At 41.2% G+C, this 22,790-nt stretch overlaps 1 protein-coding gene across 2 annotated transcripts in view; it reads left to right on the top strand.

Annotated features, from left to right (window-relative positions):
- Window positions 1-22,790, top strand: part of ADGRA1 (adhesion G protein-coupled receptor A1) — a 437,455-nt gene that overhangs the window by 77,266 nt on the left and 337,399 nt on the right. The gene's annotated exons all lie outside the window — the stretch shown is intronic.

The following is a 22,790-nucleotide window of genomic DNA, read 5'->3' as shown; positions in this document are numbered from 1 at the left end:
TGTGAGGAAATGCATAATAGAATATGACTGATATTTTGGAAATCAGTGGTGTGTTTGGGTAGTGCACTTAAGTTGTGGCAAGTTTTGGCTAGGTTTAGAATGACTCAATCATATGCTAGTCAGTCGTTAAAAAGCTGTGCACACTGTGTATTTTTTAAAAAATTAAATGGAGCTCAGCATGCATAATATTATGGCAAAACAGCATGACATCGCAGAATCATATATTATGGCAGCTGCAGCTGCTGGCAGACAACTTAATTCAGCCTTCAAATTATAACTAGGGTCAATAGTGGCACTGCTGCCAGGCCATGCAGCTGCTGCTGTCCATGGATATTTGTTGGATGTCAGTCGACCACTTTATAATTCGCTTGAAATGCCAGAAAGAATAGTGGTTTGACAACCTCACTGGGGAATTCTTTGGGCCAGGTTACATTCAAGGTATTCAAAACACCTGATATTCAATCCTCCCTCTGGTGCCTCTTGTGTTTTTCTGCACCCTGCAACAACAACACTCATTTAAGGAAGGCAGACTCAGGGAAGAATATGATACTTTGCCATGTCCACATTTTGGTAAAGGCATTTGTCTTTGTAGTAGCCTCCCAGTTCAGGGATAGTAGGTCTGTAAAGAGAGCCAGCATTGTTTAGTGGTTAAGGCCTGTGGACTCTAATCTGGAGAACCAGGTTTGATTCCCCATTCCTCCACATGAGTGGCGACTCTAATCTGGCGAAGCAGATTTGTTTTCCCACTCCTCCACATGAAGCCTACTGGGTGGCCTTGGGCTAGTCACAATTCTCTTAGAACTCTCTTAGCCCCTCCTACTTCACAAGGTATCTGTTGTGGGGAGGGAAATGGATGGAGTTTGTAAGCTGCTTTGGGACTCTTTATGTTGAAAAAAACAGAGTATAAATCCAAACTCTTCTCCTTTTCTTCTACTTTCCAGTTGCTGGAGTCAGAAGTGATGCTTATGGGGTTCTTTGAGGTATCTGGCTGGTTGTTGTCAGAAACAAGATGTTTGACTAGGTAGACCTTTTGCTTTGTATCCAAGAACAAATTATCGCTATTCATACCAGGAAGCGATTTGCATGTTCTTATTGCTGTTCAAAGAGGTTTACAAGTGTTGCATCTTACTACCTTTACTGTTAAATTATTTGGTTATGCTTGTCATTCTAAAGCAGTGTGATCCTATACAGTTGCTCCAATGCAGGCCCATTTCATTAGCTTTAGACTGGATTGTACTGCAGGGATGGAGTGAGGGGGGACTGCTGCCAGGGCATGCACCCCCACCCCGGAACGCCCCCATCTCCTGCATGGCCTGACAATACCCCTGCCATGGCACTGTCTGGGGCATCATGCCCCCTGTCCTGTTGGCGCTACGCCACTGTTGTACTGTAAATGTATTTAAATTACCACTGAGTGACTTGAAATTTGATTTGTTAGAATCTGAGTTAAAGATCTATTGACCCGGTGTTAATTTATTTATTTACGAAGGTCATGCGTCTTGTTTCTTTTTCCCCCTACTCTTTTTTCTTTTTCTTTTTCTTTTTAGTACAAAAGAAAAACCAATTCTACCAATCAACAACAATTGCATTCAATAACAATATTACCATTTCCAATCATAGAAACCAAAAATAACTATTTGTTCCTAACCACCGAATATTACATTCAAAAACAAATCCAAATATGACAAACATCACCTGGAACAATATTTAAAATAACACTATACAGAAACAACTTCTATTTACTCCACCCCCCATAAATACATTGCTGTTTCTATCATACTCAACCCAAAATAAACAACAATCACAACCACCAACATACTAAATACATTCTAAATTTATACAGTATATAACCCTCTTTACTAATATCTTGTTTTCAGTCAGATATTTTTCTATGTACTGATGATAACTGGTGCATTAGTTTCATGGATAATAAAAATCAGTCAGAAAAACACCCCCTCCCCTCTGGCGAGATGGTCGGGAGGGCCCATGTCTGAATCTTCCTAATATCTTCAGAAGCTCAGTTGCAGCCATGTGTCTCTCCCATTGGCACAGTTTTGCAAATGAAAACCAGACTAGATGTGTTATATTTAAAGCAAAAAAAAAGTTTTATTTAAAATGCTAATAATGGCAGCGGTATGGGATATTTGGTATTGATTTATAAAACCATGCAGGTCTGAAAGGGTTAAATCCTTTCATTCCTTGCCTCTACTAACCTAAGGCTGAACATGATTGTAATTGAGCTTTAAAAGGCTAATGATGATCTGTGACCTTTGTCACATCTCGTTCAACCCTCATTAAAGCCTTTGTATAAGCTACTATATGAATGATAACAACGTGTAGATTGATTGCCTACTTAAACATCTTTTTAAACTGTGCAGGCAAACTCGGATGTACCCAAATGCATGATTTTAAATCTTAGTTCAAGTTAATATGTTCATTAATTTTGAAGCCTGTTTGAGATAAAATGCCCAGTGGCGCAACACACTGCAAGGAATTTTTACATTTGCACGTATTAGTACAAAATTATTGTATATTCTAGCATGACTAACAGTGTAATCCGAAAGACAGTTACTCCACTCTAAGCCCATTCATTTCAGTGGGCTGACTGGGAAGTTCTGCAGTTCTGATTGCACCGTTCATCTATATTTCCAAAGAGAACAGTCCAATGCAAGCAGTCCCTAACAGTGAATACAATGCTTGTAAAAGTGTCGAATGAGCATGTGAAAAGAGTGTGAATCTCTTTCCAACACTTTCTCAGAAAATATAGCTTTTATTTGTTTTGGTGAATATTAATTATTGAAATGAGTAGCAGCTTGGCAGCCACTGGGAAACGCTTGCTTCTGGCAGGCTTCTCAGCAGTCACAGGAACAAAAAGTCAGATAAGATCCATTTGAATGGATGCTGAAACCCTGAAGCAACCTTGTGAGTCATACCTGGCTCCCAGGGGCAAGCAGGCATGCTCAAAGCAAATAATCACTTTTCCCCCTTTTAAATGATACAGGGCATGTTGCAAAAGCTCTCTTCTGTGTGAGATTTAGTTCATACAATCCCAGTAGAGATCCTTTCATAGCTGGTTTGCATTGTTGTGTAACCACAGAAATTATCCCAGATTATTGTCACCACGAAAGATCTAGAGTTGGAACTTTGTCTGCAGAATACTTCTGAATACCGTGGCGGACACAGAAGTTTATTGTGTTCATACACTGTGGGCTTCTCAGAGGCATCTGCTTGGCCTCTTCTGGAAAATGCAGTGCTAGATAGTCTTTCTTGATGGAGTCCAATAGAAAAGATCTTACAGTAGCTGAAAGTTACTAGTTCTGCATTTACATCCAGAAACTCAACATCTTGGCCTATTCCTGTCTACAGAACAGGCCATAATAGCCATTTGTGGGAGAGGGTGAGGATTCCATGACCATGTTATAGTTCAGATGCAATACTTGCGCCTTAACAATGGGGTAGAAAGTAATTCTCTTAGAGAACGTGAGGCTAATATGGTATGAATGGCCATACTGCTTAATTTTATTGGTGCACTGTACTAACACTTTTATACTTCTTAGACATTGGCTCAGGAGATGCTGAACCTTCACACTCAGGACCTCTGTCTGGGTCTCATCTGGATGCAAACTTTGCTTCTCAGTGCTGTATGAGTAAGAGCAGTAGACTCTAATCTGGAGAACTGGGTTTGATTCCCCACTCCTCCACATGTGCGGCAGAATCCTATCTGGTGAACCAGATTTGTTTCTGCACTCCTACATTCCTGCTGGGTGACCATGGGCTAGTCATAATTCATTCAGAACTCTCTCAGTTCCACCTACCTCACAAGGTGTCTTTTGTGGCAAGAAGAAGGGAAAGGAGTTTGTAAGCTGCCTTGAGTCTCCTTACAAAAGAGAAAGGTGGGGTATAAATCCCAGCTCCTCCTCCTCCTCTAAATGTTGGTGAGAGAAACCAATTGTATTTGGGACAACTTTTTCTTAGTAGTATGCAATAGTTTGTATTGTTCATCTATTAATACTACTTCCCTACAGAACTATTTTTTTCTGACCAAGGAACAATCTGAAGAATTATTAGAACATCTGAACTGTGCATGTAGCAATTAGTCATTTGCTTCTTTTGTGTTTATTGTTAATAATGCCTGTCTTTAATATCCCCAGAGGCCATTTTCTCCATTGGTGCTCTAGGGAATTAAATGTGCATATCATATTAAATTTAATTGGCACTCAAAAGGAAATATTGGCTTGGTTTTACACTGATCTATCTAATGGGAAATTAACTGCTCAAGAATACAAATGTGAAAAGGGGAGAGAGACTGAACAGATGTGCACTCCACACTGGCTGAATCCAGAACTGCTCCTTATCCATTCCAATTATCAACTAGTTTTCTATTTAAACTACTCCACAAGTGTAGATATGTTAAACTATAGAGCCCTGTAGTTAGTTTCACTGCAAGTAGAGGAGAAACAGAACAGAGCTATTTTTTAAAGATGTATGAGGTACAATGCATGATCACCAAGGGTCCCCATCCCTTTGGAATTGTGACTAGAGTTGGTAGGTAGCACTACAAAATGGCTGCCATAGGCAGCAGAGCCAACTGGGAAATGTCAGGGAGTGCAGTTATGCACAATTTTAATAGTAAGTCTTCAGGTTTTCAGACTGCAGGATACCTTTTAAAATGAACATGTTGTTTTAAAAAATATTTTCTTGTTTTTATGCATCTTACCTTCAGTCACACAGTAAAGATCCTAGGCCCCTTCCGCACATGCAGAATAATGCACTTTCAATCCACTTTCACAATTGTTTGAAAGTGGATTTTGCTGTTCTGCACAGTAAAATCCAGCTGCAGAGGGAATTGAAAGTGGATTGAAAGTGTATTATTCTGCATGTGCAGAAAGGGATCTTGTGCTGTAGTGGCAGCTTCTGCTGAAGCAATGCTTTTAAGAATCTGCCCAGCCAGTCATATATCCAATGGCCAGAAACCCTGCCGTTCAAAGCTCTTCTCACATCCTGTTTAGTGGGTGCCATGAGTAGTGTTTGTGGACATCATGGCACTTATAGACACCACAATGGGGATCTACACCACAGAATCCAATGAGATCCACACAACAGCTTTGATCTAGCACAGTGTTTTCATGGGTTCAAGGACTACTGTCTTGCTACATGAATTTTTAGGTTCCCTCTTCTTGGGGCAGCAGCCCAAAAGGTCATCTGAAGTCCTGTTCTGGGGGAGAGAGGGCTTCCAAGAAATAGGATTATGGAGGGCATTATGGACTGTCAGATGAAAGATGGGCTGAAAAAGTCATGCTTCGTGAACAGAAGTTCTTGCATCTGTGGAAATGCTGTACTGGATCCAAGCTTAAATTATGTCTGCCAGCTTGCCAATTTTTCAGATCTTGTCATGCATCTTGTGAAATAGCATATAGCTTGAGAATGTGCATGTGTCTAAATTTTGAAATCTCTGTGATATTGCATTAATCATTATTGTCATCTTTGTAAAGTACATGGGCATGGAAATAGAGAGAGGGAGAGTGATGAAATGGCGAGGCTTTCGGTATGTATGTTGATTTTGACATCACATTTGCTGCATTAGGAATCTTTGTTTGTTGTTATTTGCAATATGATGCAATGTATACTCTGTGTGCAGATTTGTTCCTCCAGCTTTTCAAATAAAAAGATGTTACCAACATTAAAATCTTATTGATTTTTTTGAAAAAAAAATACATTAACTGAGCATTAATTGCTGACTAGAAACTGGGTTTATACCAGCAAAAAAATTAAGATGATTTGGTCATAGGAAGTTCTTTCTGAAATTCATGTATGTTTCCTGTCTCAGTTAAATAATCTTTCTGTTCAAACAAAAATATTTTGTGTTGATAACAAGCTTCCATTTCCTCAAAAACTAGCCCTACTTAAAGGTTAACATGCTGAAAATGATTAGTTGCAATGCTGCAATACTTAAAGCAAAAAAAAAAAGTGCTCCAAGGCTTGCTGTAAGGAATGGCTTTGCATTAGTGTAGTGAGATAGAGGCCCTGCCCTGGCTGGCCCAGGCTAGCCTGATCTGGTCAGATCTCAGAAGTGAAGCAATGTTGACCCTGAGAAATATTTGAATGGGAGACCTCCAGGGAAGACCAGGGTTATTATGGGAAGGCAGGCAATGGCAAGCTACTTCTAAACATCTCTTGCATTGAAAAGTCTATAGGATTGCCTTAAGTTAGCTGTAACTTGACAGCAAAAGAAAAAGAGAGTGTCAGATAGAGAAGTGTTATCACTAAACTGGGATTTTAAATACATAACAAACAGAAATGTCAAAGGGGTAGCCATGTTAATTTGTTGCTGCGCAAGGTGCTGCACAAGGTGTCTTGTGGCATCTTGAAGACTAACAAATTGCACTTCATTTAAGCTTTTTTTTTTTGAAGATGTGGGCTTTAGTCCATGGAAGTTTATGCTGGAATAGAATGTTAGTCTGTTTATAGTGAATAGAATTTAAAAATGGTTCTGACATCCCGCTACACATTTATATACCATAAGTGTCATTACTACTGTTTTAGAATTGCATATTTTTACTCTCCTTGAGAATGGTTTTTCAGATTCAGTTTACTGACAGTGAGCTGAATGACACTGTAAATGACATTGTAAATATGTAATGAAGCACATTGATGAAACAAACCTTATTTTGTTTCATCAAAGCAGTGGCGTAGTGGTTAAGAGCAGGTGTACTCTAATCTGAAGGAACTGGGTTTGATTCCCCACTCTGCCGCTTGAGCTGTGGAGGCTTATCTGGGGAATTCAAATTAGCCTGTGTACTCCAACACACACCAGCTGGGTGACCTTGGGCTGGTCACAGTTCTTCTGAGCTCTCTCAGCCCCACCTATCTCACAGGGTGTTTGTTGTGAGGGGGGAAGGGAAAGGAGTTTGTAAGCCCCTTTGAATCTTCTTACAGGAGAGAAAGGGGGGATAGAAATTCTACTCTTCTTATTTATGAGTCCAATTGGCAGTCAAAACATTAACATAGTTTCACTTTTAAAAAGTTTCAGTTATAGTGGGGATAGCAGGAGGGAAATAATTCAGTTGATTACCTCTTATCAACAGAATATCATGGGTGATACATTAATATAGCTCATCTTATCTAGGGTTAATTTAAAAATCAATGGTGTTTTCCCCACAGCCAAAATATCCCAGGGAAAACCAGGATCATACATACCGGGATGTTTCTATCTTGGTTTCTCCCTCCGCGTGGCAGCCTATCAGTGCGTTCAAGGAGGAAGAACTTGCATAGCCCCCTGTTTAGTTTCATTTTCCTTGCTGATGTCGCCGTGCATGTGCGAACTGCCCTGTTTTTCCACCGTTCTGATTGGCTGCAGCCGGCGAGGCGGGAAAAATAAACCGATCTGTCTCCCGCAGTGTTTGCATGGGAGTGGGAGCAGCACTTTTTTTTTTAAAAAAAGAACCCCCAATCTCATTGCTTTTTGAAAGGTGTGGGATAAAGGAAATCTCGCGGATGGGCCCAAGTTAGATAAGGAAACCATGTGGAAATTATGGCCGAACCGGGATGATTCACTTCCTTATCCCAGGATATATTGGCTGTGGGGAAAATGCCAATGAATGGGAAATCATGAGCAGTGATCTCATTGGGCTGTAGTTTACTACGACTTGGGTCCCCCCCCCCCCCCGAATCTTACTCTTCTACTGCATAGCTATCTGCGTGAATCTTGTTCCCACTTTAAGGAAAAGTGATTTTGAGATGGGCTTGCCTTTCGTAGTGCTTGCACTTCTGCACAATACCCTTTGGTAAAAGGTATTTTCTACTCAATAAATAAATAAATAAGATGTGGGAATTTGGGTTTATTATCAGGGTATTGAGAGATCAGAATTAATTTCATAGTACGCTACATTGTTTTTGGTGCTGAAAAACAGATCATTAATGAAATAAACATGATTTTACAGCATTGTAAAACCAATTTTCTGTGGTACAACTAACTGATTTGTATTGAATCACCAAAATACTGTTGCTTAAATTGATTAATTTAACCATTGCCTGCGGTGTGAAAAAGGTCTTTGTAATGAAAAATTCTGCTTCATTTTATGTGCCATTTAATTTCCAGGGTAATTTTTATATTAACCTGAAACATTTGCCTTTAGTTCTCCAATTATCCACTGTGACATTTTGTGGGTTTCAGAGATGCGAGATTGATTAAAACTATGGATTGTGAGGACAGAACTATGATTAGGCTTCTCTGTATTCAGCATATATTAATGGCTTTACTTTCATTAGACCGAAAACATTTCTACCTCACGAAGATGAAGATTTGGAGATTGGTACATCAGTAATATCATTCTGGCTGTTTTATTGTAGCATTCAGAGCATCTGTATTTGTACAAAGATGCCAAGATTCCAGATTGTAGTCCATCTTAAATAAATGACCTGATGGGTGTCAATTGCGGTTCCGAATTGTGCAACTTCACAAAGTTCTGGCCAAAGGAGAAACTACAGTTAGAACAGTTGTGGCACCCGCCTCACATTAAAAGGCCAACAGGTGATAATCCATAATCCCTAAGAAAGCTTCTGGGTCAGACTTGCTGATTATTTTGAGCCAGTGGTGTATTGGCAGAAAATGGAGCCTTGGACAAGAACTGAGTGTTCCTGGGGGCCCAGAACTCAGTTTTCCACCCCCAGTTTTCCACCCCTGCCCATAGGCGACCACCCTCCCCCACCGTCTCACATTTCCCCTTTTGCCCCGAAACTCTGGGGCTGGACAGCTGAGCCAGGTGAGGGGAGGCGAAGGGAGACCAGCTGTAGAGGTGTCAAAGCCGCCTCCTCCTCTGCCGAAGCCAGGAAGGTCTCAGCCCAGGAGAGCCCAGAGGAGACCACAATGGCCGGCGGCAGAGGGGGGAGTGCTGAGTGGGGGCGCCTCTCTGCCAGAGGGGTGTGGGGAGCTATTTTCCGCCCCCCATGGTTAAATGGGTGCCGCCCAGGGACATTTGCCCCCATATGTCCCTTTGGGCAGTATGCCCCTGGTTTGAGCAACTCTTCAAACTCTCGGAAGGTGGAGCTCAATTCACATGTCACAAACCAACCAGACTAGGTGAGGTCATTAACCTGTCTAACTGCTACTACTTCACCCCCTCCTTTTTTTCCTCTCCTAACCCAACAAACTTAGCTTGTAGATGGAAGATGGAAAGCTTCAGTAAAATTTTTTGATATGCGAATGAGGCTACTTAGCAGATAAGCCTGGGTGGGAAGGCATCAATAAGGTCATCCCTGCCCGGGTATGTTCCCAATCCCTAATCCACTTAGACAATTAAGAAATGAGATATTAGTCTGATCACCAAAACAGTGCCTCAAGATGGTTACAGCTGTACCCTATGATTGTATCTGAACCACACAAAGCCTGCGAGGTGTGAGCTTCAATTCATTGTGAGATACGAGGCCAAAGCAGTAAATAATTTCCCTCATGTCCAACAGTGCCCAATAGCATCTTTCCTTCAGTAAACTAGGGAAGGCAGCCAAAAAAATTCTATTTTGCCCTGTAAAGTGAACAGTTATCCCTGCACTGACCAGACAATGGATGGGTGGATTCTGACATTTGGAGTCTGTGAAGGTGGCATGGTTGTCTTAAGCGTCAATAAGCATTTGGTTTCCTTATTGGCCTACAGGTTCAAGGACATCTCGTGTGGCCCCACCCAGAAGTGTCATACTCTAATTCATCAAGGGATTAGAGAGAAAAAAACAACCAACATTATTTATTTACATTTTGGTTTTGGTCCATCTTTTGTAACTCATGGCAATGTGTAGTTTACTAATGTCCAAACCAGCAGCTTTGGTTTATTAACTATGATTTATGCTCTCACTGAAAAAAAGGTTTTCAAATCACTATTTAACCAAAACTTAGAATTATTGTTTGTAGGAAAGTGAAAAATCGGAAGTTTGGAACCAAAGATGTTGTAATAATAGAGTGTTTTCTCTGATTTAAGTGGTCTCTTCTGCTAGAACAAGATTTTATGCCAGTGAAAATGTCTGTGTCAAAGGAATAGAACAGAATCTTTGGATCAATCCCAAACTTTGGATCTTTGGATTAGTGGAACAGAATCTTTGGATCAAACCCAAAGTTTACAAGTTTGGACGTGTTGCCATAGTTCGATAGCTGAGTTGGCCACAGAGCAGGGTTTTTTTCCAGCATTCCAGTGAGAGCAAGACCAATAATTCATGGTTAGATTTATAGATGAAACTTGTTGATTGAACAAAATTGCACACTACTCTAGCGATAGCAAATAATTAAAAGAATACAAGACATATTAGCTCACCCATGGGAATTAAGGATACCAACTGAAGGTGCATTTGAGATGTAAACAATATGTCTGGCCTTCTCAGGAATGGTAATCTTTACAAGTTTGTACACACCCATGCAAGCGCCCATGGTCATGCCTAGCTTTGCTCTTTCTATGGCTGGAAAGTGTAGAAACAAATTTTCTTTTTTGGAATGGTACATTTCTTTCTAGGTTTTTTCCTCTTTGGATTGCTGTGTGCTTCCATTAGCTAGATAGCCTGTTTTTAAAGAGAAAATGTTTCTATTGCTTTCATTGGGGGTGTCAAAAGTTCAGTTACATCATCCCTTTGCAGTTGTTTTTTCTGTGAAAGTTCTGACCACATCTTGTCCAAGACAAGCATATTTTCAAGTGTATATGCGAAAGACAGACTTAAGCAAGATTTTAGTAATTCCTAACTGTTTCTCTTCCCACTTCCTGTAGATAATCTTTGCAAGTTGCTTAAAGCATCAAGATTTGTTCCAAACAATTAGTTTGCATAAGCTGTCCCATCAGTTTTCCAGATATTCATTCAAAAGACCCTGAAAGACCCCATGGCCAGTTTAACCAAAAATTACTTATCTTTTCTCTCGCCTACTAGAAAGTCTTTCAGCAACTGGCTCTGTCGCGTTTTTACCCGCAACTTAGCAAATCACCTTTATATAATGTAAGCCTCTTCACAGCTGGAATTCTCCTCCTCTTTTCTTTGTTATAGCCTCTGAACTTTTAATTAGCCCATAGCCAGAGGGGGCCAACAGAGGCAACACCTCACTAAACATTTTTCATGCCTTATCAGTTGGTAGTGGTTCTCTGCATGCTTTCTGGGAAAGCAAGTGAGGGCAGCCAGTATATTGATCAGCCCAAACAAGTAACCAAGCATGAATAAGGCAGCAAGCTAGATATCACTCCTTACCCAATCAAACCTCTGTCAAAATATGGGTTGTGGCTTCGAGGTCATGGGAGAACTGGCTGAAGGTAAATCCATCTAAAGTAGAGATCTTGTGGGCCAGGGAAAGGCGGATAATAGTTGCTCTTGATAGCATGTAGCTCAGGGGTCTGCAACCCGTGGCTCTGGAGCCACATGCGGCTCTTTCAGCCTTATATGGCGGCTCCACATGCCCTGGAGGTCACAGGGTAGTGTGGGTGTGTCCCTCCAGACCACTAGAGAAGCGCTGGAAGGAAAGGCGAGTGGAGGGGCCGAACCAGAGGTGACTCTGTGCACGAGGGAGCCGCTTTTCATGTCCCCTCACCTCACCTCTCCTCTCCTGCAGTGTTGGCAACCTATCTGTCCCAAATCGACCTATCTACAGTGATCCATGCAGGGGTCACCCATAGATTGGACTACTGTAACTTTCTCTATATAGACAGGCTTCCTTTGGACCTCCCCCAGAAACTCCAGCTGCTGCAAAATAGAGTGGCACGGGTTCTCATTGGGTCTCCATGATGGATGCACAGCTAACCAGTGCTCTGCCAGCTACATTGGCATAGGTGGAATACCAGATTAAGTTCAAGGTTTTGGTACTTACCTTCAAAGCTCAAAAGGGTCTAGGGCATTTTACCTGCAGAACTGCCTCTTCCAGTATGTCCCCCAAAGGTTGCTGTGGTCATCCAGTAACAATCTGCTGGTAATTCCTGGATCGAAAAATGCCCAACTGACCTCACCCAGTGCCAAGGCTTTCTTGACCTGGCCCCCAACCTGGTGAAATGCTCTGACTTGGGACTTGATGTAACTGCAGGCCCTGTAAGATGAAACTGTTCTACCAGGTGTATGGTTGAGGAAGCTATGGATTACTACTCAGACAGCCTCCTTTTCCCATCTGCTCCCCTCTCCTCCCTCAGCATTCCAAGGTACATTGTTAATTATAGGGAGAAACTGTTTCTTAATATTGGATATTAATCGCCATCTTATTTTAATTGCTGGTTTAAATTTTGATCATATGTTTTTATTATGTGTTGAAGCTGCCCTGACCCTACGTTGGGGAAGTATGGCATGCAAATCGAATATAATAAAATAAATATTTTTCCAAAAATAGAGAAAATCTGGTAAGACCTATAAATGAGATATATCAGCAGCAAGCCTTTATTGGCATAGAAAGCAATACAGCAATAGTAAAGGACTGATTTTTTTTTTAAAACACATAAATATACAATACTGGAAATAAATGTTAAGTGAAAGGAAATCTACTGGCATTTAATAATTTCTAGGAGAAAGTCTGCCACTATCATACAGAGAGAAGGATCAGGATTGTCCAGCAAGTAGTGTAATCTAAATAGATCGGGGAGATTGGGTAAGTGTAAAGGAGTAAGATTCACATACTTGTATCTGATTTCCTTAAATCTGGGACAGTGTAATAATTGGTGGGCCAGAGATTCAACTGAGCCAGCATTACACGGGCACAATCTAGCTTTTCTAGCTTGTTAAATCTGCCCTGTAACAAGGTGGGAGGCATGACATTAAACCCGGTGAGCATTATGGCTCTCCTTTGAACGGGGTTTATTAAGCAGTACAGGTAGTGGGCCAAGTGGCCCTGTTCAAATGGTGTAGAAAAATACAGGGGGAGCAAGTTTTTCTTGGCTGCAGTGATTAGGGTAGAGAACTCTCTATCCAATAGTTGACCTTTTGAGACATGATGCAAGTTCATCTGTTTTGCCATTTTTTAATTAATAGGAATGCTATTTAATTAATAGGCTGCTGTATAATGGTTCTTCAACAAGTGTTTTAATAATTAGCATATCATACAAGATAAAAACGTACTTAAACATCTTATGAATTATCTGTTTGTCTCACATAATTTAGCACAAAACTAAATATACAGAAAAGCCCATACCAGATGTACTATAGATCCAATAATGAGATATGTTACAGTAAACTAGTTTTCTGGCAGGCATCTTATTTCAGTGGAATAGTATGTAACAAGAAGCTAATTTAACATTGTGTGAGTAATGTATTGAATTACTTTGGTAGGGGAGTACTGTTTTTCTTAATTCTGTTCTTTCTGGGATCTTGGAAAAAAGTTATAGCTCTTCATTTGCTGCCTAGCATAACACTAACAAGATGTAAAAATGGTTTTTCCTTAGGTAACTCTTTGCCAAATAATAGGCTAGGCTGGCCTAGGTTAAATAGAAACAAGTGAAACCATCTGTGCAGTTTGCAGCAGTCTGCAGGGTGTGCACTTTGCTTTCATCAAAAGGCCTCCAAGATTCACAAAATGTTGTGTGCATTTTGGCTGCCCTTCCGGTAGTCTTATCATGAAAACCCACCTGTGGTTGCTTGTCTAGCTCACCAGTAGTGAATTATAACTCAAGAAGAACCCATTGCATTTTAAATTAAAAAATTAGATAAAATGTAAAGAATGAGATCTATTTATTTTAAAACAAAAGCAAACCAAGATTTTACATTCTTATTATATGCATTTTTCTAGGGTTTGTATCATTGGCTCATTCCACACGTGCAGAATAATGCACTTTCAAACTGCTTTCAGTGCTCTGTGCAGAATGGCAAAATCCACTTGCAAACAGTTGTGAAAGTGGTTTGAAAACGCATTATTTTATGTGTGCGGAAGGGGCCATTGCTATCTGTCCAATCCACTTCTATATTGTGTGTGACTTTAGCAAAGAAAAGCAAGCATTACACTTCAGTTTGAAGAACTGACTGACCAGTATTGGTGTAGGAATGTTAGGCCCTTTCTACACAGGCAGAATAGAGCGTTTATGCCAACGCACCCCCACTCAGTGCCCGTGTGGAAAGGGCCTCAGTGTCCCATGGTAGTTTTATTTATTAATGATAAACAAGAAAACTTTTGCAGTAGGACTGGCTTTTCAGATCCATGTGAAATTAACAACTTGCGCACCTGTTGTGTTACTGTGCAAGAGGTCTGCATATTCCCGTAGCCTCATGCAGAAGAATCAGCCACTTCTTTTGTCTGTTTTATTTCCTGAAGACCTTGGAATGAGTGCACAGATGGTAACAAGTCTCTAGTCAAGTTTATACAAAAATGCCCCAACCTGACTTTCACACAAAGGATGTACAATTCTAGACATCAGCCCTGACTTCTGAAAAATAGAACCTAACTAGCTCTTTGTCTTTCATGGGGATACACTACCATTTTAAGGCTAGGATTTTGTTCTTTCAAAAATGCCATGGGGACTAGATCCTGAAAGAAAACTGGGCAGCTCCCCTCAGAGTAGGTGTGAAAATGGTAGTGGGGGTGGGTGGAAAAAAACACACACCTCAGCGATAGTGGAGGTGGTACTTATCCAGTGATGAAGGATCAGTCAGGGCAGAGATGGAGACAGCAAGCATCATCAGTGTGGTCTAGTGGCTAAAAGTGGTCTAGTGGTCTAGTGGCTAAAAGCAGTGGACTCTAATCTGGAGAATTGGGTTTGATGCCCCACTCCTCCACATGAGCAGTGGGCTCTAATCTGGTGAACTGGATTTGTTTCCCTGTTGGGTAACCGTGGTTACAGTATTCTCAGAACTCTCTGAGGAGGGGTGAGGAGGGGTGAGGAGGAAAATGAGTATTCAGGCTGCTTTGAGACTCCTTATGGTTGAGAAAAGTGGGGTATAAATCCAAACTCTTCTTCGCTGTTCTGTTTCCTCTTTTGCTGCCTGCAGTCCTGCCACACCCTACACCACACCATTTCCTGGCCTCCAGGGGAAGCCTCCAGGGGAAGCCTGCCTAGGTCTCTGCTCAGCTTAGGCACCAACTGTCAGGTTGGCTTTCAAAATCAGGCACCCATGGTGTTTTTGAAAGAAGAAAATTGCAGGCTTTAAGTGGTAGCATGCTCTTCTGGTGGACCATGACATCTACTGGAGCATGTGGAAGTTGACTGTTCCAACTGGGACACTTAACAACTTGTCACTAAACATAATGAAACAGAAGGGCCAGGATTTCTGCTGCAGTGTACTAAATGGAAAAATGATCTGCAGTCTTATGTCTGAAAATTATTTTGCTTCTCTTTCTAATATTGAGGCGATGATTATGCAGCAGTTCAGTTTACACTCCAATGAGTGATCTGTAGAAGATATCCTGGCGATATCCCAGAAGATCATTAATTAATCCAGAAGTATATTAATTACTCTGTTCTCACATAATTGATTAGAAGGAGCTAATGCAACATTCTCTTTTGTTTGCCGTTTGGTTTTAATGCCAGATGTTTAATTGGTGTGAAAGTGGAGTCAGTTAATGACAACACAAGCACGTTGTTCACATTTAGGTGTCAATACATGGCCATCTGGAATAGCAGCATCTCATTCAGAATATGTACTAATTGCTGTAAAACAGAGTGGTTATTTACCATCTCATTGTAGCAATTGATTATTTTGTGCTGTGCTATAGTAGTTCTCTTTTCATCTCAAGGACAGGACACTACAGCACCATAAACAGTTGCCTGTCAGTCTTGGTAGCTGTTTTTTTATAACTGTGAGCTGCCAGGCTTAGATAGTAGATATCGAGGTATAAACAGTCTCTGTTCTTACTGCCACCTCTGCCTTGTCTTGATTCATCAGTTTGCTGCCCAGCTCTGGAACTGAAGTCTCCTAGTCCCTCAGCCATCTTTAAATACAGTGGCACAATCTGTAAAGTACAGTGTCATAATCTGCATGTGCCCAATGGTCAACCAAACTCATAACATTTTTCTAGTGTGAGTTGTAGAAATCCTGCTGAAGATGTGTAGCTTGCCATGCCTATTTACAGAACATCTAGACTAGATTACCACACTTGCAATCTGTGTGGGGCTGCCCTTGAAAAGTATTCAGAAACTTCAGTTGGTGCATAATGATATAGCTAGGTTGCTGAGTGGTATGAGTCAGGGGGCCCATATTAATCTAGTTGTGTTCCATCTGTACTGGTTCCCAAATTGTTTCTGGGCCCACTTTAGAATGCTAATTCTGAGCTTTAAAGCCCTAAATAGTTTGGAACCAACATACCTTAGAGACTGTCTGTTTGACAAGCACCCACTTGACCACCACAATTGTCTTCTGAGTCCCTACTCAGTGATGGCAAACCTTTTCGAGAACGAGTGCCCAAACTGCAGCCCAAAACCCACTTATTTATCGCAAAGTGCCAACATGGCAATTTAACCTGAACACTGAGGTTTTAGTTTAGAAAAAAAACAGTTGGCTCTGAGGCGTGCGTTACTCAGGAGTAAGCTTGGTAGTAGTCGGTGGCTTTGCTTTGAAGTAACCGTGCATCTCTTCCAACGGGTGAATCATGACCCTAGGAGGGTTTACTCAGAAGCAAGCCCCATTGCCAGCAACCGAGCTTACTCCCAGGTAAAGGATTGTGCTTTTGTTCTTTGCATGAAAATCAGTGGGGTTTAACAGGGTTACCTACACTGCTTCCCCAAAATTTGGTCTTAGGTTCAATGCTAATAATCGAGCCCAGAGGCCCAGGCCAGCCTAGATGTGGGGGCGGGAGGCACTCTGTTTGCGGGTGCCCACAGAGAGGGCTCTGAGTGCCACCTCTGGCACCCGTGCCATAGGTTCGCCACCACTGGCTTAGATAGATGACAACTCAAAAGAGGGCCTTCTTGTGCATGATGCCAAAACTGTGGAACTTCCTTTCCAGGTCTGTAAGTCTCCCTGCCAATCAGCTGATCAGTGGCAGGACCCAGGGGTGGAGAATCCTCCCCCCAGTGGGAGATGGCAGCCATCAAAGTGATCACTTTAAAATATGGTGTCGTATTGTATTTAAGCATTTGGCTTCTATCTGAGGTCCTGAAGCCTAAAAACCTACCTTTTTGCACAGAGAACTTGAATAAAAGCTGAAAAGTAGCTTTTAAAATGAGATGTTTACCATATTCATGTGAAAGTTCTAAAAATCCTGGCCCAAACTAAACAACAACAAAGAAGAGAAAAAAAGAGGGCACTATTTCTATATATATTAGAACAATTGTATTTAATTTATAAAATACTGAATTATTTTCAAATGATATATATTTAGTAAAAACAGTTTACATGTTGATAGAGGTCAAATATTCATACTTTGCTTGGAAAATGAATTTTATTTTATGTGGGTACCGCTTTCCTTTATGAAAACTATTGTGACATATGAGTAGAAGTTAATGACAGAACCTTAGGGCAGGAATGAACGACTAATGAACCTCTCCTCCTTCCTGGCTCTTTTATGCGTTTCAGGAATATTCTGTGAAAATGCGTGAGAAGCCTCACTCTTTCACTCTGATTGGCATTAAAAAAATCCAACCAGCAGATGTCTGCAATACTCTGTGAATAGTCCAATTTCAATTCCTAATGTTTTCCCTGAAATGGTATGAGGATGAATTGTATTAAATGGTTGCACGCTGAACATTCATTCGTTTTAAGATCCTTGAACCTTGGAAACAGAAATATAAACAAAAGATCTAGTTGAATGCTCTGCATCACTTTTGAGATGATCCATTTGAACCTTGCGTTCATTTTTCCTAAAACTATTTTTGAATAGTCTTACCAAGGGTGTGTGTGTGTGTATTTATTTATTTATAGCCTTACCAGATATATATAAAGGTAAAATTTCCCCTTCAGTTGTGTTCGACCCTGGGGTACTACTGCGAACAGTGATTTTATAGGCAGGCCTCTTTGTGGGGTAGTTTGCCATTGCTTTCCCCAGCTATTCTTTACCCCCTAGCTATGAGCTAGGTACTCATTTACCGACCAAGAAATGGATGGATGGCTGAGTTGACCATGAGCCAGCTGCCAGGATATCTGACCCACAGGGGGCTTGAACTCCTGACTGTGTGAGTGGCAGTGCAAGCACTTAACCACTACACCACACGGCTCCTACCATATATATATGGGGTATTAACAACAATATATATATCTGTTGTTAACCTCCAGGTGGGGTTTGGGGATCTCCCAGAATTACAGCTGATCTTAACAGAGATTAGTTTCCCTGAAGAAAATGCTTTGGAGGGTAGACTCCGTGGCATTATACCCCACAGAGCTCCTGCCCTTCTCTATACCCCACTGAGCTCCCTCCCCAGGCTCCATACCCCAAGTCTCTGTGTATTTCCCAACTCAAGAGTTGGCAATCCTAATCTAACCAGTCCGGTGCAGTGTTGTTCATTTTAGTTAGCTTTGTTTAGCAGCAGCATTCAGTGCATCCGACTGTTAATCATAGTGTAAAAGGACAGTTGATAGCTTTTGACTGGTGGCCCAATTCACAGGAAATCTATGAATCATTCATATGGGGCTTTGTGTACACTTGGAGATAATTCATAATTCATTCTCCTGAAGGAAAGCAACCACTTGTGTATGTACAGTGTGTTCATTAAACCCCTTTCCTTGTTGATACAAGTGATCATGTCCTCTATTGTTTACCAAAGTAGAACACAGCACAAAATCGGGGATATTGCATTTGGTGATTGGGGAGGGGGGGGGGGGCTGGTTTTTCTCTGATTCAAGAAGAGTCATTTCACTCACTCAAAAAGTGATTAATGTCTCTGCATTTGATTCTTCTTTGCAAAGAATGGTTCACACACTAATGTAGGTACCAGTTAGTGTTTACCCACTCTTCCATAACATGTGAGGAAACAATATGTTTTCTTCCTTCTCCATTTATACCACAAGCTTCAATATGCTCTAGCTTCCAGTGTGTGCAATACATGCTATGAAGCAGAAATGGTTTGAATCTTACACATTATGCAGAAGAAGGAGCAGGTTAAATCTTTGGATTACCAGCTTCTGCATTCTCTGAAGGCAACTCATGTACATGGGCAGAATCTAGAGCTTCAGAAACTTTCTTCTCTAACTTGAAATCAACATTCTCTTTTGCTCCTGCTCCCTTTCCCCACACTTCTTACGATTGGAGTGAAATACACAAGTAGTCATTTGTTGTAACACACTTCCATATTTTCCAACTGGCATTTTTAATTTCATTGTTTTTGTACCTGGGAATAGGAAATCCTTCTCCAGATACTGCATCCATTGTTGTAAATGGTGTGAGAATGAAGATATATTAACTAGACAGATACTGAGTATTACCTAAAATACATTTTTACATACATGCATGCATACATACATACATACATACATACATACATACATACATACATACATACATACATACATACAATCTATTTATAATTGATTTTGTGTACTGCCCCTTCCCCAAAGGGCTCTGGGCAGTGAACAACACAATAAAACAACAATTACATTAAAACCCATTAAAACAGCAAATTAAACAAAATTGCATTGGCGTCCAACATAGACCCAACCTGGGAAGAAACAGAACAAGGGAGCGGAGGGCCCCCATAAGTGTTAAGGGGCCCAGAGTGTAAAGGGGGGGGGGGAAAGGGGCGCACATCAGTGGCCGGCCCCTCCAAAAGCCCGGTGGAACAATTAGGTCTTAGAGGCCCTGCGGAACTCTCCAAGATCCCACAGGGTCCAGATAGCTGGTGGTAAGGTGTTCCACCAGGCAGGGGCCAGGGCTGTAAAGGCCCTGGCCCAGGTAGAGGCCAGCTGCATCATTGAGGGGCTAGGGACCACCAGCAAGTTGGCCTCTGACGAACGTAGAGGCCATACAGGGACATATGAGGTAAGACAGTCCCGAAGGTCCCAGGCCATGTAAGACCTTAAAGGTAAGCACCCATACCTTATGAATGATTCGGAACTCGTCTGGGAGCCTATCTGGGACCTTCAGATCTGGGACCTTCAGAACCGTCTTACCCCGTATATATATCTGTGACTTTATTGCCCCTGCCCCAGGACATTCAAGCCTGCTTCCAGTGCATATAAGCAAAGCAGTGTAAATCAGAATAAGCTGTTTTAACAATAAAAACAGCAGCAAATAAAATCATTAGCCACCAAAGGCTTGGATAGACCCAGCCACAGGAAAGGCTATCTATACTAGTCACCTGTCTAATGGTAGAGATGCCTATAAAAGGGCAAGCAATGAACATCTCAAGTGGAAGGCAGGTTCATATAGGAGGAAAAAGTGGTCCTTCAAATACCTTGGTAGAGCTCTGAAGCAGTCTAACCCCCCCCCTTCAGTTTGCATATAGTCATTTAAATGTTTTAAAAAGTTTAAAAAATAGTTTATCAGTTTGTTTAGTTAGAAATAATTTGACTTCTAAGCCGGCCTTTCTATACAGACTCAGGGTGGCTTACAACAATAAAATTGTAGGCAAATCTCAGTATATCATACTAAGACTTCTTTAAAAAATCTAAGGACAGAAACTAAAAGGGAAAAAGAAAACAGGAAGGAAAAGAAGGGAAGGGAGGCTTAGTGGTGAGAGGGATGGGGAAAGGGAGACCAGCTATGATGGATCCCATTGCTGCCTTCAACCACAGGCTTGGTGGAACAGCTTTTGTCTTGCAGACCCTGCAGAACTGTGACCAGGTCTCATTCGACAGAGCAGGGTCCAGGTCTCATTCGATAGAGCAGCTTAATTATCTCTTGCCAGAGAGGGAATATGTAAGTTTGAAAAAGAGGCAACACTAGCCTGTTGCCTCACTGTGAAATAAAATGTTTTATTGTTCAAAAGTTGTTTGCTCCTTGTTTCTGGTGTCAAAGCACTCATCTACCTCGATAGATTCACCTCGATAATCTCCCTTCTAGGGATGCCAACCTGTAGGTGTAGCTTGAAGATCTCCAAGAATTACAAGTAGTCTCTAGTCTACACAGATCTATGACATTGTACCCCACTGAAGTCCCTCCCCTTCCTAAAATCTTGCTATATCCCCAGATATTCAAGAATTTCTCAACTGGGAGTTGGCAACCCTAATCTCTTCCTCTTGTCCTACATGAGGGCTGTCTTACAGTATTGTCTTTATCAAACAAAGGATAAAATGTGGTTGGAGTATGCCGTAACTGATCGTCTGAATAAACTATATATAAAAATAAATATATATATATATTATCAACAATTTATTTTATGTCATACACTCCTTAAAAAGTCTGGAAGATATTTCTAAAACTTGTGGCTTTATGAAAACTGTCAGAGAAATATTATCCCCACCTATTCAGAATCTGTAAAAAAAATAATTAACCATTAGAGCAGCCAGTGGAAGAGTTTGTGAACAAATAAATAGGGCATTTGGCAGGCCATATGGAACTTTTCTGACAATTATTTACATGGCTCTAGTGTGTTTATTTTTACAGTAAACCTCACTTATGACTGAATATGTTGGTTTCACAGTGGAATAAATACTAGAGATTATAAACATAACTTTTTAATAAACTTTTCTGAAGGTCCAAGGCTTAATTTAATAAATAGAATATTCTATATATTGTTTAAAAACATATGTCAGCTCTAGAGTCAGAGAATAAAAGATTACTGGATCTAAGTTATAGATTCAATTTGTGTGTGAGAGTGTAAGCATACTGATTAGATTTATGACCTATGGAGTAAGCCTTGGATAAAACTTCTTAAGTAGTCAGACATATCAGACGTATCAGTCTCAAATGACTGTGAGAAAACACACACACACACACACACACACACACATTGTATAAGACAATCTTGATCCTCCTTGATCTGAGATTGCAAATGCCTTAGCAGATCAGGTGCTCGGGAGCAGCAGCAGCAGAAGGCCATTGCTTTCACATCCTGCATGTGAGCTCCCAAAGGTATCTGGTGGGCCACTGCAAGTAACAGAGTGCTAGACTAGATGGACTCTGGTCTGATCCAGCAGGCTCTTTCTTATGTTCTTATAAGACAGACAGACACATGAGCGAACCATATTATCATAGTTTTCTACTGGAGTTTTGGTATCATTGTTCTTGTAGTAGCATAAAAGAAACTTCTTAGTGGGAGATTAGAAGACACCAAGAAATGATGCATCCTCTTTCCTTGATTATCATTTTTAGACTTGCAAAGTTCCCCCTAGCCACTGGCAGGGGATAGAGTGGGGGGTGGGGGTAGAATTGTCAGATCCAGACTAGGAAACTCCTAGAGACTTGAAAAAGGAGCCTGAAGGGAGGGACAGGAGCCTCAGTAGGCTAAAATGCCGTAGTGTGCACTCTCCAAACAGCCAGTGCGGTATAGTGGTTAAGAACAGGTGCACTCTAATCTGGAGAACTGGGTTTGATTTCCGCTCTGCCACTTGAGCTGTGGAGTCTTATCTGGTGAACTAGATTAGCTTGTGCACTCCAATGCATGCCAGCTGGGTGACCTTGGGCTAGTCACAGTTCTTTGGAGCTCTTTCAGCTCCACTTACCTCACAGGGTGTTTGTTGGGAGTGGGGAAGGGAAAGGAGTTTGTAAGCCCCTTTGAGAAAGGGCCGGGGGACATAAATCCAATTCTTCTTCTTCTTCTTCTTCTTCTTCTTCTTCTTCTTCTTCTTCTTCTTCTTCTTCTTCTTCTTCTTCTTCTTCTTCTTCTTCTGCTGCTGCTGCTGCTGCTGCTGCTGCTGCTGCTGCTGCTGCTGCTGCTGCTGCTTCATTTTCTCCAGGGAAACTGATCTCTGTAGTCTGGAGTTGAATTGTAATTTCAGGAGATCCCCAGGTCCCAGCTAGAGGCTGACATCTCTAGAGTAATGCTCCTTTAATTTAC

This window comes from Sphaerodactylus townsendi, linkage group LG08 (genome assembly GCF_021028975.2).
Source record: "Sphaerodactylus townsendi isolate TG3544 linkage group LG08, MPM_Stown_v2.3, whole genome shotgun sequence".
NCBI lineage: Eukaryota > Metazoa > Chordata > Lepidosauria > Squamata > Sphaerodactylidae > Sphaerodactylus > Sphaerodactylus townsendi.
This window is presented reverse-complemented; position numbering and strand designations above follow the sequence as displayed.